Source organism: Bacillus rossius, chromosome 14 (genome assembly GCF_032445375.1).
Source record: "Bacillus rossius redtenbacheri isolate Brsri chromosome 14, Brsri_v3, whole genome shotgun sequence".
Lineage (NCBI taxonomy): Eukaryota > Metazoa > Arthropoda > Insecta > Phasmatodea > Bacillidae > Bacillus > Bacillus rossius.
Window position 1 is genome coordinate 14,186,223 of NC_086341.1, and position 15,425 is coordinate 14,201,647.

Here is a 15,425-nt window from a genome sequence, read left to right on the forward strand (position 1 = left end):
AATAAGCACCTATCTATGTGTCTAGCTTTGTTTTGATAATTTTTGTGAGAGCTGTAAGTGGCGTAATCACACTTGCCTTTCATGAAAAGGTTCTTAAATAAATTTATGTATGTGTAGGTCATGATTTCAATACATTCCCTAGGCTAGCAAAATCTTGGTGACTCTCAAAATATTTTATGAAATGTTTTATTCACATCGAAACGTCTATCTGCCATTAAGCAACAAATTTAATTTTCTCATATGGATTATAAAACATAAATTTTTTTTAGTAATCTTTTACTTTATTGACTTTGTTCATGTCACTAATGTTGACACAGTTTTGATCGTCATTTTCTTTCTCTCTCGTATGTGTTTAAGGTAGCTCAGCGAGGCCTCTCTGATAGCAAAGTTTATTTTAACCTAATTTTCAATTTATTATTTGACTGTCTATATTTATTTTGATAACATACGATAACATTCAATGTGTAAAATTATTATGTAAAATTTAATTGCGGTATTGCCAAGTCAATAAATTACAAAGTAAACAAGTAGTATTTTTTTAGGAATTGAATGTTTCCTGTTTATGCATTTAGCAGTGAATTTTAAGTTTAAATTCTGGCAATTTATATTGATTTTTCATTTTTAAATTTAGATTAAAAAACATTTAAAAAAAAATTAAATGTTGATGTACAGCTATGTACACAAAATCTGAGCACTATAGCTGGTACATCTAGGTACATAAAAACAGAGTTTTTTTATTTATTTTTTCGCACTCGCCCCAAAGTTCGTAATTTGTTTTTCATAAATAACATGACCTTGTTTATATAGTTTAGAGCCTTGTGACTTCCAGACGGCAAATTGGTTTTTATTTTTGTGTGTTCTAAAGTAGAACTTAGGTCACGCTAGCCACAGTGCAGCACTAAATTTGTCACTGAGCCAAAACGCGCCAGGATCCGGGTCCTCTGAGTGAAATATCTCATGACCACTCGAGTGTTCTTTGGGTTCCAGTCCCACCACTCACGTTTGGACGACCTCTGCTCAAATCCCATTTCAGGCAGTGTAAAACCTAAATGCCTGCCATGGAAGCTCCGATTGCTCAATTAAGTAAATTCAACCCTTTAGATTTATAATGTGGTTTATTTTAGATTTATAATTTTTACAAAACTATTTAAATTTGAGTGCTAAGGGTAATTGATTTACGTTTATTTTTTTTACAGAAACATTTAAGTAATTAATATTAAACTATTTTCTAAATATCAGAGTCGTTTTAGCGGAAACTCCTACACCTTTTTACAGATATATATATATTTTTTTTAATTTATCATTCTAGAAATTGTAGTTGTTCTCTTGGGTTTCAAACCCAATCTAGCTTTCGGGAATTTCCCGCTTAGGCATCACTGTTCCAGCCCATTGGACTGATCACCCTTCAGAGCATGGACAACAGGATCCTATGCTAAGCTATTAAGTGTCATTCTGGGACCGAGGTTTCGCTTCGCTTCTGAGCAAGCGTCAAATTTATTCCGTCCTATCCATAGCCTGATTGAGCGGGCAAAGTCCCAATGCCTTCGGCTTCTTGTGGAAAGACGTTTTGTACAGGGGTTATATTCCCATTTAGTTTGTAAGTTACAGAGCTATCATGCTCATATACGGGTTACCATACCCATTTACAGGGGTTACAATCCCCATTCGTCACTGAGTGCTCAAGGACGCATTTCCCTTGTTTCGGCCTCAGTGTTTTTCGGCCTTCCTCATAGTGCCCATTTTGAGAATGTACACCATGTCCAACATCTGAGATCAACTTTTTTAGAGTTCCTCATTCACCATAGAATTTTTTTTAACAATCTATAATACAGATATCTCAATTTTAACCTTTCATATTACATTAAAGTTTATGCAAATTTAATCAGGGTATTTACCTCATGAGTCTGTCCTATTATCTACCCTGGGCTCCGCCATCAAGCGGGGGAGTATGAGCCGAAAATCAGTAATTTAATGGCTCAATTTTTCAACTTTTATTTATTAAAATATTTTTGCTTTCCCATAAGCTAGAGTACCTCATCAAAATTTATTTTCTCATCTATACCACCCAGGGCTATACATATTAAAACTTTACTAGTGGGTTTTAGAGAGTCTCAACGTCTCAGCAGAGACATGCAGACACTTACACGCAGCGTAGGCTAGCCGAGTTAATTTTATCTCGCCGGCATGCAGGAACAGACATGATAACTCTCCCTGCCTAACGTGCCTTCCGCCTTGTTTCTCACGCAGGGGTACCTGCCTCGTCAGGCGAGCCTAGCTCGCTTTCCCAGGCTCGAGGCCCTGGCGAGCAAAGCGGATGTGCTGGTCTCGGCATAAAACAAGCACTTCCCCGCCACCCCTGGCCCGCTTAGGTTTTCTGCTATGCTTCCAGGAACCATGACCGAGACAAGACCATGCCCCTTCCCTCGTCAACCCCTCCTCTCCTTTAGGAACAAGCCACGCCTATGCTTGCGCTCCACGCACGAGGCTTGTGCGCGATCTCTCGAGCACAACTGAAACTAAGCATGCTAATGTCTGTTTCTCCCGCCAGGGAACACCACCTTCCAATCCCCCTTTGCCTTAGACGGCATACAGCTACGCCACCGCTCGGTGCGCTATCTCATGGCGCCTGTCCCAACTAAAGATGGCGCTCATAGAGAGTTTTATATTTTTCTTGTGGCACAAGCCCTGACCAATCCCAAGGTACTTTTCCTCCCATGGCCCGCTTAGCTCCGCCCACTCTGTTTCTCTCTTCCCCCCTCCCCCTTTTCGGTTTTGAGCCCATGCAGGAACCAAGGGACTCTCTCAAGTAGAGAGAGTCGACAATCAACTGTGGTACAGGGAGCATCCTACATCTGCCGCGCTACTTCTATCGCGACCGCGTCTCTCCTACTAAGAAGTCGGACATCAAAGAATATAGGATGTAGTCGCGACGACCAGGGGGAAAATCCCCTTACAATTTTAAGTTTAAACATCATATTAGTGTTAGTGTTTTTCTGGCGAATTAAGTGCGTGCAACCGCGCTAGTGGACGTCTACCATCATGGATAGATAGTACCACCGACCTACCCCACAATTTGGTGAGTAGAGATTTTAGTGCCCTTTTGATTTCCTGTTTTCTTGAGCCCTTTGTGGCCGAGAACTTTCCCACTGGCCATAACCACTTAATAACGCTGTGTGAACTTTTGTTTTCACAGTGGGGTTTTCCATCCCCAGTGATGGGTAGACAACCACATCTACCCGCACTGAGTTCCTGATTTCGGCCATCTAAATTCCATGCATCGTGCTGTCAACTTTAGTCCGCTATCCACCCCGTCACGCCGTTCGGATGTCAGCACTTCGCATGCAGCTAAGTCTATGTTTGGAAGACACAATGTAAGAAATCTTAAAGTTTTAAATTCTCTACGAACAATTTGCGAACTATTCAACTACCAATTAAAGAAAAAGGTATAAAATATAGTAATCAAAGGTACTTGTCAATCCAAATAATGAAAAATTGTTTATTTTTGATTTTATTACTCTGAAACCTTGTTTGTGCAACTTGCTTTAAAATAAATGTAATCTGTAAAGTAATTATCAAAGTATCCGCGGCCGGCCTGCGCGTGTTAAAATTCAATTCTATTATAATTTAATGTACTAAACTTTGAGTTTACTGAACCTGTGGATTTTGATAAAAATATATATTGTCACTAGTTTGTAAGTCATTAAAGTGGTGACCAAAAGTATTAACTACCATACCTATTATGAAAAATCTGGCTTGTTCAAAATAAAATAAGTTAACCATTAAAATAATCTAGAAGTAACCAGATTTAATTGTTTTATTTATATTTTTATAGATTACGATCCACCTTAACACCCACCAACCTTTTGGGGTGTTAACACCTAAATTCTTTGTATTGTACCTGTGTTCCGCCTCTGTTCACTGTTCATATGTCTTCTTGACGTATGCCATGGCCCGTACGTTTCTAGGCCTTTTTTGTTTTTTTTTAAGTACCTACTAAGTCTACAGGAACACAGGTTAATTACATTACAAATCATTTTGACAGGACTTTATTGCAATTTAATTAGGCAGTACGAAGTCTGCCGGGTCAGCTAGTAACATATATTAATAGCCATAATGTCTGATTATACTGTCTCATAACATACACACCACTCTAAAAACATTGACTTATTTATATTTACCTATACAAAAAGAAGTTTAAAAGAAAATATTTATTTTGGAGGGCAGGGTTCTGCAACGCTACATAACCCCCACAACTTTTCAATTAAATTAACACTACAATTCATTGAAAAGTTATAAAAGTTAAAAACTAACCTGTACAAAATAAATTCAAAAACATCTTTAGACCTAAATGCATCCTGTCATTACACTCTTGTTTATATAGAAATTCAAAGAACTGTTACTTAAAAACTGCAATACTGTAACATCAATTCTTTGTCATAAAGCCAAAAATTTGAAAACATATTTCTTACAAAGTGTCAACAACTCTTCGTAAATGGTCATCTCCCTCTCATTAGTGCCTGATACAAATTACTTTGAAACTGGTTTCTCTACAAGCTTCAAGCAGAAACCCCCTGGTCAACGAAGAATCTTCAATAACAACAAAAAACTCTGAACAACTTACTTTTACAGCCGTGGAAACCTCAACACCAGCTGCAATAAACTCCAGGAATTACGTCTCCATAACTACCTCAACGACGATGACAAATCTTCAACTCCAAGAATTACATCTCTATGACTACCTCGACGACGATGACAAATACAAAAAGCTTCAGGAATTACGTCTCCATGACCACCTTGACGACGATAAAAACTTCCAACCTCAAATAACCTCAAACAAATTATCACCTTTAAAACCCATTAAAAACCGATGTTACCATAATTCTCTGCTGCATATGACAAACTCCTCAAATCCCATGGAACAACCACTTTGACCCTCAAATCAACCAATATCTCCACTCCTCATATCTGCACTAACAAAACTTTGACAACACCATCACTTCAAAACAGTTGACTCAAAATTTTCCTAAATTCCATCCAATAAAACAACTTCTAAAATTTTAAGACTCTTCACAATACCACTATCATTAACTTCAACCTCTGGATAACACTTATTTCAAAATTAGAACTAGTCTGCTCAATATTGATAATCCATGAACTATTAACTTCTGATCCAATGTATCATCTTCCTACGACACAGAAATTCACATGGTAAACTTTCCACCACAAATACAACTCCAAAAATCATTAAATTAGTTATGTGAAACTTCAAAACTTTTTTATAACACACTACCTTATCACTCATCATATTCAAATTGTCTTATTAAAATGTTACATCTCATAGCATTTACACCAAATACACACAAATTTAATTCTGTTATCAACACTGCATTTTCTTTTGTTGACATTATTCACTTACATTTCTTAGTATCGTTAACTATAATATAAAAAATACACAAAATCATCATTACCATCACCCAAAAAAAATACCCAGTTCTTTTCCCTCCAACTTCCTTCTCAATCATTCCTAGCTCCTGAGCTAGCCAAACTACAACCCTTTTAGCTGCTAGTCAGCTCGGCTAACCTATTTATAAAATTGACAACAAAATTTATACCAAGCTATACCCAAATATGCATAGCACTTGTCATTATACATCAAACTTTAAGCTTTACATACCTCAAATAAATTTCTACAAACAGGTTGACCATTCTACAGTCATGGCATGACAAACACTTCATTAAGATATAGTCGTATGTTTCTATTCTTCAAAAACAAATTACATGAACCAATGCCCTTCCTTAGGTTTCAAACCATATCTCCCCTTTCAGCAACAACAGCACATAAAATTAACCTTGATGAGGGGTGGGAGCGACCAAGGAGAAGGGACGCACCCTTGCAAAAAAAAAAAACATAAAACTCTCTGCCGGAAACATATTTAAAATTAACCTCCTGGCCCCCCAGCTGCCTCCCAAACTGCATTACACAAAAAAAAACATCTGATTATTTAGGACAATACGAAAAATTCACCTAAACTCTGGCCATCATGAACACACACCTGCTTCAGCAGCTTCAAAACTCAACGACTGTTATTCATTAACGTTTAGCATTACATTTCATACCTTTAATTTAGGATGTTGTCACCCTGTCAGTCAATCCAAAACAAACATTTAGTATTACCAATATGTGTGGCATTTTAATTTAGAATATTTAACCATTTAAAAATTATATCATTTTCCCAAAAACATAACTCATAATAAATTTCAGTTAACACCTTCCTACGACACAACATTAAACAAACCAAACATTACCCAAGTGCAATGAAATTCTCACAATGTAAAGCATTTCTTCAAATAATATTTAGTAACTGCCTATTCAAAAGAATTTATACCATCATTACTATTATTGTTTCAAAACAGAAACTATTCACATTAACTTCGATGTATTTAACTTTCTTCTCTTTAAGAATCTTGTAAAAAAATTGCTGTTATAACATTACTTGTGCATTCCTATATTATCCTATAACTATTCTTCAAAAAATACAAAAACTCTACAAAATACAAAACATTATCAAAAAGGACATAATTCAAAGTATAAAAATAATTCTGAAAAACATTTTAAAAAATTTATAAAATGGCACAATTGGCAAAAAATTTAAAAAACATCAAACACAACAAAACTAGTTTTGACTCTACCCCTCCATCTAGGCAGTGGGCCAAACAAGTCTACACACACAGTTTCCAGAGGTTGCATCACCCCTGTACATTTACCATGCCTTACTTCTGTCTGTGACCATAACAAACAACTAATTACAATTTCGGCGATAGTTCTGTACACACGTTTCCACACAAAAAACCTCTGAACATGTTGCACAGTTTTTCTCACATGGATCAGTGCAAAAATTTTAGTTAGTAACCTATTCGTTACACACAACCCACATTTTGGCATATTACTGTTATGAAAAAAATTTCCTTTAATCATTTCTCCATAATGCAAAACTCACTTCACTGATTATCTCCTCAGCAAACTCATCTTTAAGTTTATCTGAAAACGTTTTCATTTCAATCTCTATTTCCTTCACTTGTTTACACAAAATCCTGATTCCATGTGTATTTCCCCTGGAATTACTAACTTTTACAACCACATTGTCCACATTTCCTTTGTTTTACCATCTAGGAATTTTTCACATTTATTCCCAATGTTTACATGTTCATGTATATCATGCCCAATACCTTCAACATGTTCTTTTGACACTATTATTTCATTTTCACCACTTTCTACATTAGTTAGCTCCCTTTCCACTTGTGATTCGCAGCTTTCAACCCTTTGTTTACAAGTGTGAATTTCCTTTACATTGGTTTGTACCTTACCCAGTTTACCCTCGGTATGAACTAACCCCTGTCGTAACTGTTTACAAATTTCATCCTTCATTTGTGAAAATTTCCTGCTTATTTCCTGTTGTCCCTGTATTAATTTTTGTTGTCCCTGTTCAATTTTATTAGTAAGATACTGTTTTAATTCCTGTTGTCCCTGTTTCATTGACAATAGTAATTGCATAATTTGGTCTGACCCCCCCATAACCTCAACTGGGATACTAATCATCATAATGAAATATACAAATTACAAAAATTTTAACACAAATCTTAGTTGAATACTCAACTCACAAGAAAAACAATGCAAACAATTAATTTAGTTCCATTTTTCGACTTGCTATTTTCGGCGATTCATCCCGCGATGTCCCGCGAAGTGACAATCTCGATGTCTGGCAATGAGGTTCTGAACTCCCGCGTTGAGCCAGACCTGAAGTCCCACGGTGCCTAGGGTCGCTCTGTCCCGCGCTGTACCGCTTTCCGCCGTCTCTCTGGAACACTTCACTCGCTGAAATAGCCTGTCGTCTCTTGCCGCATTCGCCACTTAGTTGCGCAGACAGTTCTGGATACACTTCGCCGTTTTCTTCTAAACTGTTTAATAGTTGTTGTAGATTTTTTTTGTCCTTTGGGGTTATCGTAGTCACGAACTGTTTTACGAATGTTTATATTTTCTTCTCTGCTGCCGAAATGTCCGTCTTAATCTCAGGGTCGTGTCCAAATTCAAGCCGCGCGGCCGGGCGCCATTTATAACGGTTCGTTACATACAAAAATAAACAGATGTTCAACGCCGATTGTAATTTTGTTGTTTTTATTTTCTCAAGTTAGAATGCACATACGAATCCAAACACTTCCAATGTTTCATTCACTCGTTCAGTCGTACATTCGCCTGTCGAGAATACTCGCAGCTTGGGCGATGAAATTTAATAAAAAGAAATAACGTCGATTAAGTCTTTCAATAACCTTTTGCTGGAAATATCCAAAATATGTGCGGCCTCAAACACGGCCGCACCTAGCGAAAAACCGCGAGCCGCCGAAACGCGGCCTCGCCTGGCAGCGATCGCCCGACGACTACTGATGAACTCATGAGGTCATGACATGTCTCCTCCACGCAGGGAGTAGAAGTCACATGACCTCACCGACCAATCACACGCACGCTTCATTCACTCTACAAATCACAAGCCAATCACAGAACAAATTACAATACATGAAAAAACCCTGTACACACATAACTCGGGGCTTCCCTTGATCTGTCTCTTTTCAATTTCACATCAAAATCGGGGACTCCCATTCTCGTTCTCTCTCCCACACTGTGAGACAGCAGTTATCAATCAGTTCCCACGCAGTGGGGGAATTCCCGTCTTTATCTATCTCTGAGGGGAATTACTGTTTCTTTCTCACTTACACTTACAGGCCTCTCATGCCTCTCTTTCTAACCATCACACCAGACACAGTCCCTTGTTCTAGAATCATTCCACACGTTAATGAACATTACAAACAGCAATTATAATACAAATTACTTTACAAAATTAAACTTATTTAGAAAAAACCTGAAAAAGTAGGCCTAAACCGGCGAAAATCTAGTACAGCGACTTCTTTGTGAATAATTACATAAAAAATAGTAATGATTAAAAATGTCTAATAAAATACAAAATACCTTCTTAAAACACATAGCACGTGCAAATCTATAATATAAAAATGAATCGCAAAATGTGTTGGTAAGCGCATAACTCAACAACGCCTGGACCAATTTGGCCAATTTTTTTTTTAAAATGTTCGTTGAAGTTCAAAGATGGTTTTTACGGCGAGAAAAATTCGAATAATTGCCGGAAAAACCCTAAAACCAGCCCTTTTATTTTTCCCATACAAACGTTTTCTAACTAAAACGAGCACTCATTGTTGTTTAAACAATGTAGGTATGTTCCTAACGTCAAAGAGTCAATTTGCACTTTATTACCTCTGTACAAAGTTCAATCATATCTATCAAAACAGTGTGTGTTGGAGCACAGATAAACAAAAAAAAAAAAAACGAAATCGAATAGTTTAATTTGGTTGGCTTCGCGATATTATTTCATTTGTTTTACTTTAAAATGCATCAGTTTTCAAGTCAATACATCAGTCAAACAAAACCAGCGTTACAAAAAGTATTTCATAAGTTTAAGTTTTTATTATTGCATTACCCTATTTTAAATACGGCTTGAAGGATTTGACTCCAAGTCATATCTAATTAAAAAAAAGTTGAAACAGCAACAAACTGTCAATGTCAGTGTTTTTTTTTTCCTTGGATTTTAGGTTATCTACCCTAATGAGTTTGCTTTTGTCAACTTATACACTAAACAAATTCTTACCTATATAGTGTTTTGTGCAGTGTTCATTTACCTATGATCGCTAATTATTGCATGTGACAAAATAATCTATAATATAGATATGCCTCCTATTAGACGAATCAATTTAGGTAGAAGAACCCGAAATGCTACAAACCAAGCTAATTACCGATCTAATCATGCACTACAATGAAAATAAAAATTATTATGTTTCACATGATTAACAATAAAGATATTACTTTTTTTTATTTATCTTTTTATTTATATGTTTTATTTAATTATATTTCTTATTCACAACACCCTATCACCAGGGTGACGGTTCTGTTCAGGAGAATTTTTTGCCCCGACTATAAAATATGTAGGAACAAAAAAATGTCACATTACAAATCATTTTGACAGGACTTTATTGCAATTTAATTAGGCAGTACGAAGTCTGCCGGGTCAGCTAGTAACATATATTAATAGCCATAATGTCTGATTATACTGTCTCATAACATACACACCACTCTAAAAACATTGACTTATTTATATTTACCTATACAAAAAGAAGTTTAAAAGAAAATATTTATTTTGGAGGGCAGGGTTCTGCAACGCTACAAGCATCCAGTTCCATTTAGTGCGAATAGCAGGACATTACTATATTTCTGAAATAACTTTATATATAAAATTGGAACTAAAAAAATTTGTTTGTTGGCGTGCATTTAGTAATAAATCCACTAGGTTTTGGTTATGACTTGCGTGCAGTTTCCTAGACTTGCAGTTATCCGGATAGCGTCCATCTAGTCCCATCTAGTGCGGATAGCGGGACACTAGTATATTTATGAAGTAACTTTGTATATTGAAGTGGTACAAAAAAATTTGTCTCTTGGTGTGCCATGTAGTAAACCAATCCACTTGGCTTTTGTTATGTCTGTTGAACTGGAAAGCGATGGCCACATGTGCAGAATACAAGATTTGGCCTACAGCAATCTGTCACGAAGCTGACAACCAGCCCGGCTACAGCCTTTTAAGAAAAAACACCCCTTTCCCCAAAGCGTACGCTTCACACGTGAATCACACTTTAACCAATTAATAGGGCTATCCTTTCAAACCCTGTTCCCCCCCAGTTTGTATAAACAGAGTGTCCATAAAAGTAAGTCTGAGTTTCAATGGTAGATTAATAACAGTTTCATTTAGACTATTTACAACAAATCATACATCAAATTGAAGGTAAACTCTAACCTAACTTTTCATAACAAATGTTATATGGCACACATTTTCAGATACAAACATCATCTGTATTTACCTTCCCACTTAGATGGAAAGTTGACTCATCGCTCAACACCACGAGATCAAGAAAGTCACCTTCATGCTCAAAAACTTGACGTGCAAAGTTACAACATTCACCATAGTCATACGGCTTTAAAGCATTGGCAACGTGTTCTTAAAACCTTCCAACCGGTCGTCTTTGGCACCTGAAGTTTAAGACTTGCTTCCCGAACAGATTTCTCAAAGCTACGCAGGTGAGATGCTCCGACACTGTCAACATCCCGTTCACTTTTGGTCGTCCCACGATCTTTCCTTTACAATCACACCCGTTGCCTACACCATCGGTGGATTATTTTGTGACAAACTCTAAAATAAACGCACGTTGAACTGAAATCACAGATTCACTCTTAGCAAAATCGTAAAAAAATTGCAGAACACAAGAAGCTTTAAGCTCCATGTAGTCGCCATTTTGCATTGGCGGTGGTGGCGCTGCAAGCGAGAAAACAACAAAGCAATACTCGCGCATGCACTTTAGCTTTAAACTGTTTGAGTTTACTCTTTTATTGTGACCTTGAACCGAAACTCTACTACGCTTACGGTTGAGGATTGAAGTTTGCAGCTGGGACATTCCTTCACGGACACCCTGCACACGCTGGGGGCAGATCTGCGCCCGGGCAGAGGCGCACGGTCAGGGGGCCACACTGCCGTTTTCCTCGTCACTGTGCCGCTCAGCACGCCCCTGGGACAGCACAAACAGAATCGTGTCTCGTCTACATCTTCGTCGTCAGAGATGACGTAATGAGAATGTGGTTGGTTTTTTATATAAAAAAAACCACTTGATTTAAACCATTGCGGTTTAAATCAGCCAAACATGCTAATAACCATTGAGAATCCATAAACGTGGTTCAGCACTGAGAATGGAGTGTTAATGGAAAACTGGCGAGCGAGGAAAACCCCACCGGCTCATGGCGAAGACTGGGGTGACCTTGCACCGGAGATTGGTGGGAGGCGAGTGATTTCACCACTCAAGCCATCTTACGTGTATAACATTAAACAAATAAATAATATTCAAGATCTTGAAAAATTAATGTTTTAGCTATCATAATCCAAATTAAGGTAAAAAAAAAATGTTCCTAGTGGCTAAGAACTTAATGAGTAATGACAATAAATTATTTACTTATTTTTATTTACTTATTTAATTTTTTTTTAAGTATAGAGATGTTTACCAACAGCTGAAGGCTAAAGCATTAAATACCATATAAAATACAAAGAAATACAAAAATACAGAAATATAAAATAAAATATATCAGAAGCAAATAAACTGGGGTTGTTTTATCATTTAGAATTAATTGTAACAGATTAGAGACTAAGATAGATTAATATAAGCCTGTAGAGTATGAACACTAGCTTCTTTTTCTACTGTTGGAAAAATACTGTTGATTCTATTTAAATTATTTACGAGTCTATATTTAATATCATTACTTTGGTAAATATGTATTGTACGGATTAGCGCCAAAAAAAATCATACAAATATGAAATAACTTTCATTATATGCTATCTTACGTCCTCTTTTCAGAAAAGAGGACGTAAGATAGCATATAATGAAAGTTATTTCATATTTGTATGATTTTTTTTGGCGCTAATCCGTACAATACATATTTACCATTACTTTTACTCACTGTACAAATAAATAATGAGTGTGTCCACTGAAAGTCAGAATTTTGAAGCCATTATTTTCAATAAAATAGTTGCAATTTCATTTTCTAATATAAGCAGTCACTCACAAATCTCGTGTCTAAAATGTTTCTTCTAGCTCCTAAAAACCTAAGATACTGTGTAGATCTAAATTGTAGTTTGTAAATTTTTTAAATTATAGTATTGATTTATTTGGAGTATTATTTGTAAATTTTGAAACTAATAGAGTTACTTAAATTATTCCAGATAATTTAATTATAATATAATTTAGATGTCACTAAGGAAATACAAAGACATATGATTAAGTTGGTATTAGAAGAAAAATAAGTAATGTGTTTGATCCGTGCAAGTGTTCTGTTGACATTGACTTTAAAAAAATATGAAAAATTTAGTGTGGCACCAACAGCAGAATTACGCGCAAAAAATTTCAAGACAATTATAAGCGCCCGGTGGTTCAAAACAAAGAATAATGATGGATAAACGCTGTCAGGGCTGTCCGTGTCGCATGCGAGTGCTGACTGCCGCGAGCGCTCCGGACCACACCGTGCCTCCAACGGCGGGAGCGGGAGACGGCTCTCTCCCTTGTGTCAGCAGTTCGTGACAGTTTTCCACCCCATTAAGTTAAAGAAAACTCATTATAGTTTTTGACTGATTTTATAAATTTTACGTATTTTTTATTTACTTTTAACCCCACACATCATTTGGTATTGATATTTACATTATATATTAACACTGTTGTAAGTTGTACACACAGACACTTACAGAAATGTAGGTGTACTTACTTAAAATAAGTTGGTATTAGAGTACACTTACAAGTGTGTGGAGTTTCGGTGTATGGTAATCAACAAATACACGAAACACTGATCATTAAACCCTTCAACAGTTTTTGCATTAAAATTATTAACCGACTCGAAAGAAAAAGAGAACATTTGAGTCTGGTAGTTGGGTGTATAAATAAGAGAAATGTAAATAATAAAAAAAACTATTTTATTGAAATTAGTTAGAATAAAATACAAGGCCGTTCCAGGCAAACATATCCTCAAAATAAAAATAATTATGGATAGCTATCGGTGCCTGTAGGATGGCTGGCAATACCAAAAGTTTCTGACGAAAAGAAGAAAAAAAATAGTTCGCTCGGCTTTTTAGGGAGATGACAAAGAAAAAAAATAGTCAGGACCACTGAGTGTCCGTTTCTAACTTCGCAGATGTTTCTAGGGTATGCAAGCATCAGCAGTACAGGATGTATCCTACCGTACTGGAGATACTAATATCCTGCCTCTTGGACTAATTCTCAGTCACCGAATCTTCAGAAATACGTGGCCACGATGTCTTAACAACGTTTTAAGACGTAGATCACGTGCCCGCACTGAAATTATTTATCACTATTAACGTTTATCGGGAACAGCCAGATAAACTCATTCCGTAGCGGCAATGGCCACCACTAGACCACCCGACACCCGATCACTGTGACCCGATGTTATAATTTTTAAAGGAATACCGGCCGACCGGAAACTGACCGTAAACAAAATATTTAAATGTTAACGTCAAAGTAAATTTACCGTAAATAACCGCAGCAGGCTTGGAAAACAAAATAAAAACACGACCACGGCAAAGTTACTGTTTTTTTTTTTTCAAATCTTGCAAAAAAAACCGACAAATAGTCTGGCAAGGGCCTCGGCGGCTGCATACGGCCAGAACACTACACCAGCAGCTCTGTACCGCACTGTACCGGTACAATGTCTGTATATACAAAACGTAAAATGAAATGGGCAAATAATGGTACATTAACTCTTCAGCAGGTTAACAAACACAGTAGTAAGAACATAAATACCAACAATTATAACATTAACTTGCGAGATTTAATTTTTCATTGACATTGCAGAAACATTGGTCACACATTTATTTCCACATATTTTTGTGGTTTATAAAACAATTTCGCTACAGCAACCAAATTTGCGGTGGTTGTAGAACTTCATTCGATTAAACATAATCCAAATGCTCAGCTGCTTCCTCTATTATTCACAATAAAAAAGAAGTTCAGGGTTAACTTCAAAGATGTGTACCAGTCTTAAGAAGCACTTTAGAATATTTTTTCAACTTATTTTGTCGTGATAGATCTACAGTCGAAGTTTGTCAGACAAATTTTTAACTCATCCTATACAGATAAACAAATTATTTATTCGTTAAAAGTCACCTAGTTTTACATTGTTCCTTACAAACTCTATAAGTGTAGATTTTAGCTAGTTTCATAAAAATTGGGTGGAAAAGAGTGATTGGAAAAAATACTGTATTAGAGTTATTAATTTGTCGATTTGAATCGGAAAATGTTATTACAATTGGCAGAGGTGCCCAACCCCTCCCCCCCCCTAAATACCATGATTAACCCCCCCCCCCCCATCCCCATAACCAAATTCTAACCAAATGATGCACCCCCCACCACTCACAAAATTTTTTATGCCATTTTCTGAAAGATTTACTCAATTATTTTATAATATTATACTTTTATAGTATTATATTGACGCCGACCGCCAATGCTCCTCTATGTCGCATAGACCGCTATGCCTCATCGTCTCGCAAAAGCGTGTGCACCGAACGCGCTCATGCGAGCAGCAAAGTGTAGTTCGTACGACGAGGCGAACGAGTGCTGCGCTGGCGGAAGGATGCGGCCGGGTGTGGCATATCCCTCCGCCGCACTACAACAAATTAATTTATGTATATTTTTTCACAAGTTTTATTAAACATTATTATTCATCAATTAATATTTCAGTCCTTGCAAAATCATGTTTCACTGTGCGA

At 36.6% G+C, this 15,425-nt stretch overlaps 1 long non-coding RNA gene across 4 annotated transcripts in view; it reads right to left on the reverse strand.

Annotated features, from left to right (window-relative positions):
• LOC134538666 (uncharacterized) overlaps window positions 1–14,280 on the reverse strand; it is a 33,886-nt gene extending 19,606 nt beyond the window's left edge. The window contains exons 1-2 of one of the 4 annotated variants that reach the window (XR_010076195.1): window positions 14,189–14,280; window positions 11,532–11,673 (exon numbers count right to left, since the gene is read on the reverse strand). This is a non-coding gene — a long non-coding RNA (uncharacterized LOC134538666). Of the gene's footprint in view, window positions 1–11,531; window positions 11,674–13,880; window positions 14,162–14,188 lie in introns of those variants that run through there. The other 3 variants (XR_010076194.1, XR_010076193.1, XR_010076192.1) reach the window with 3 other exon arrangements.
• Between the last annotated feature and the right edge of the window lie 1,145 nt (window positions 14,281–15,425).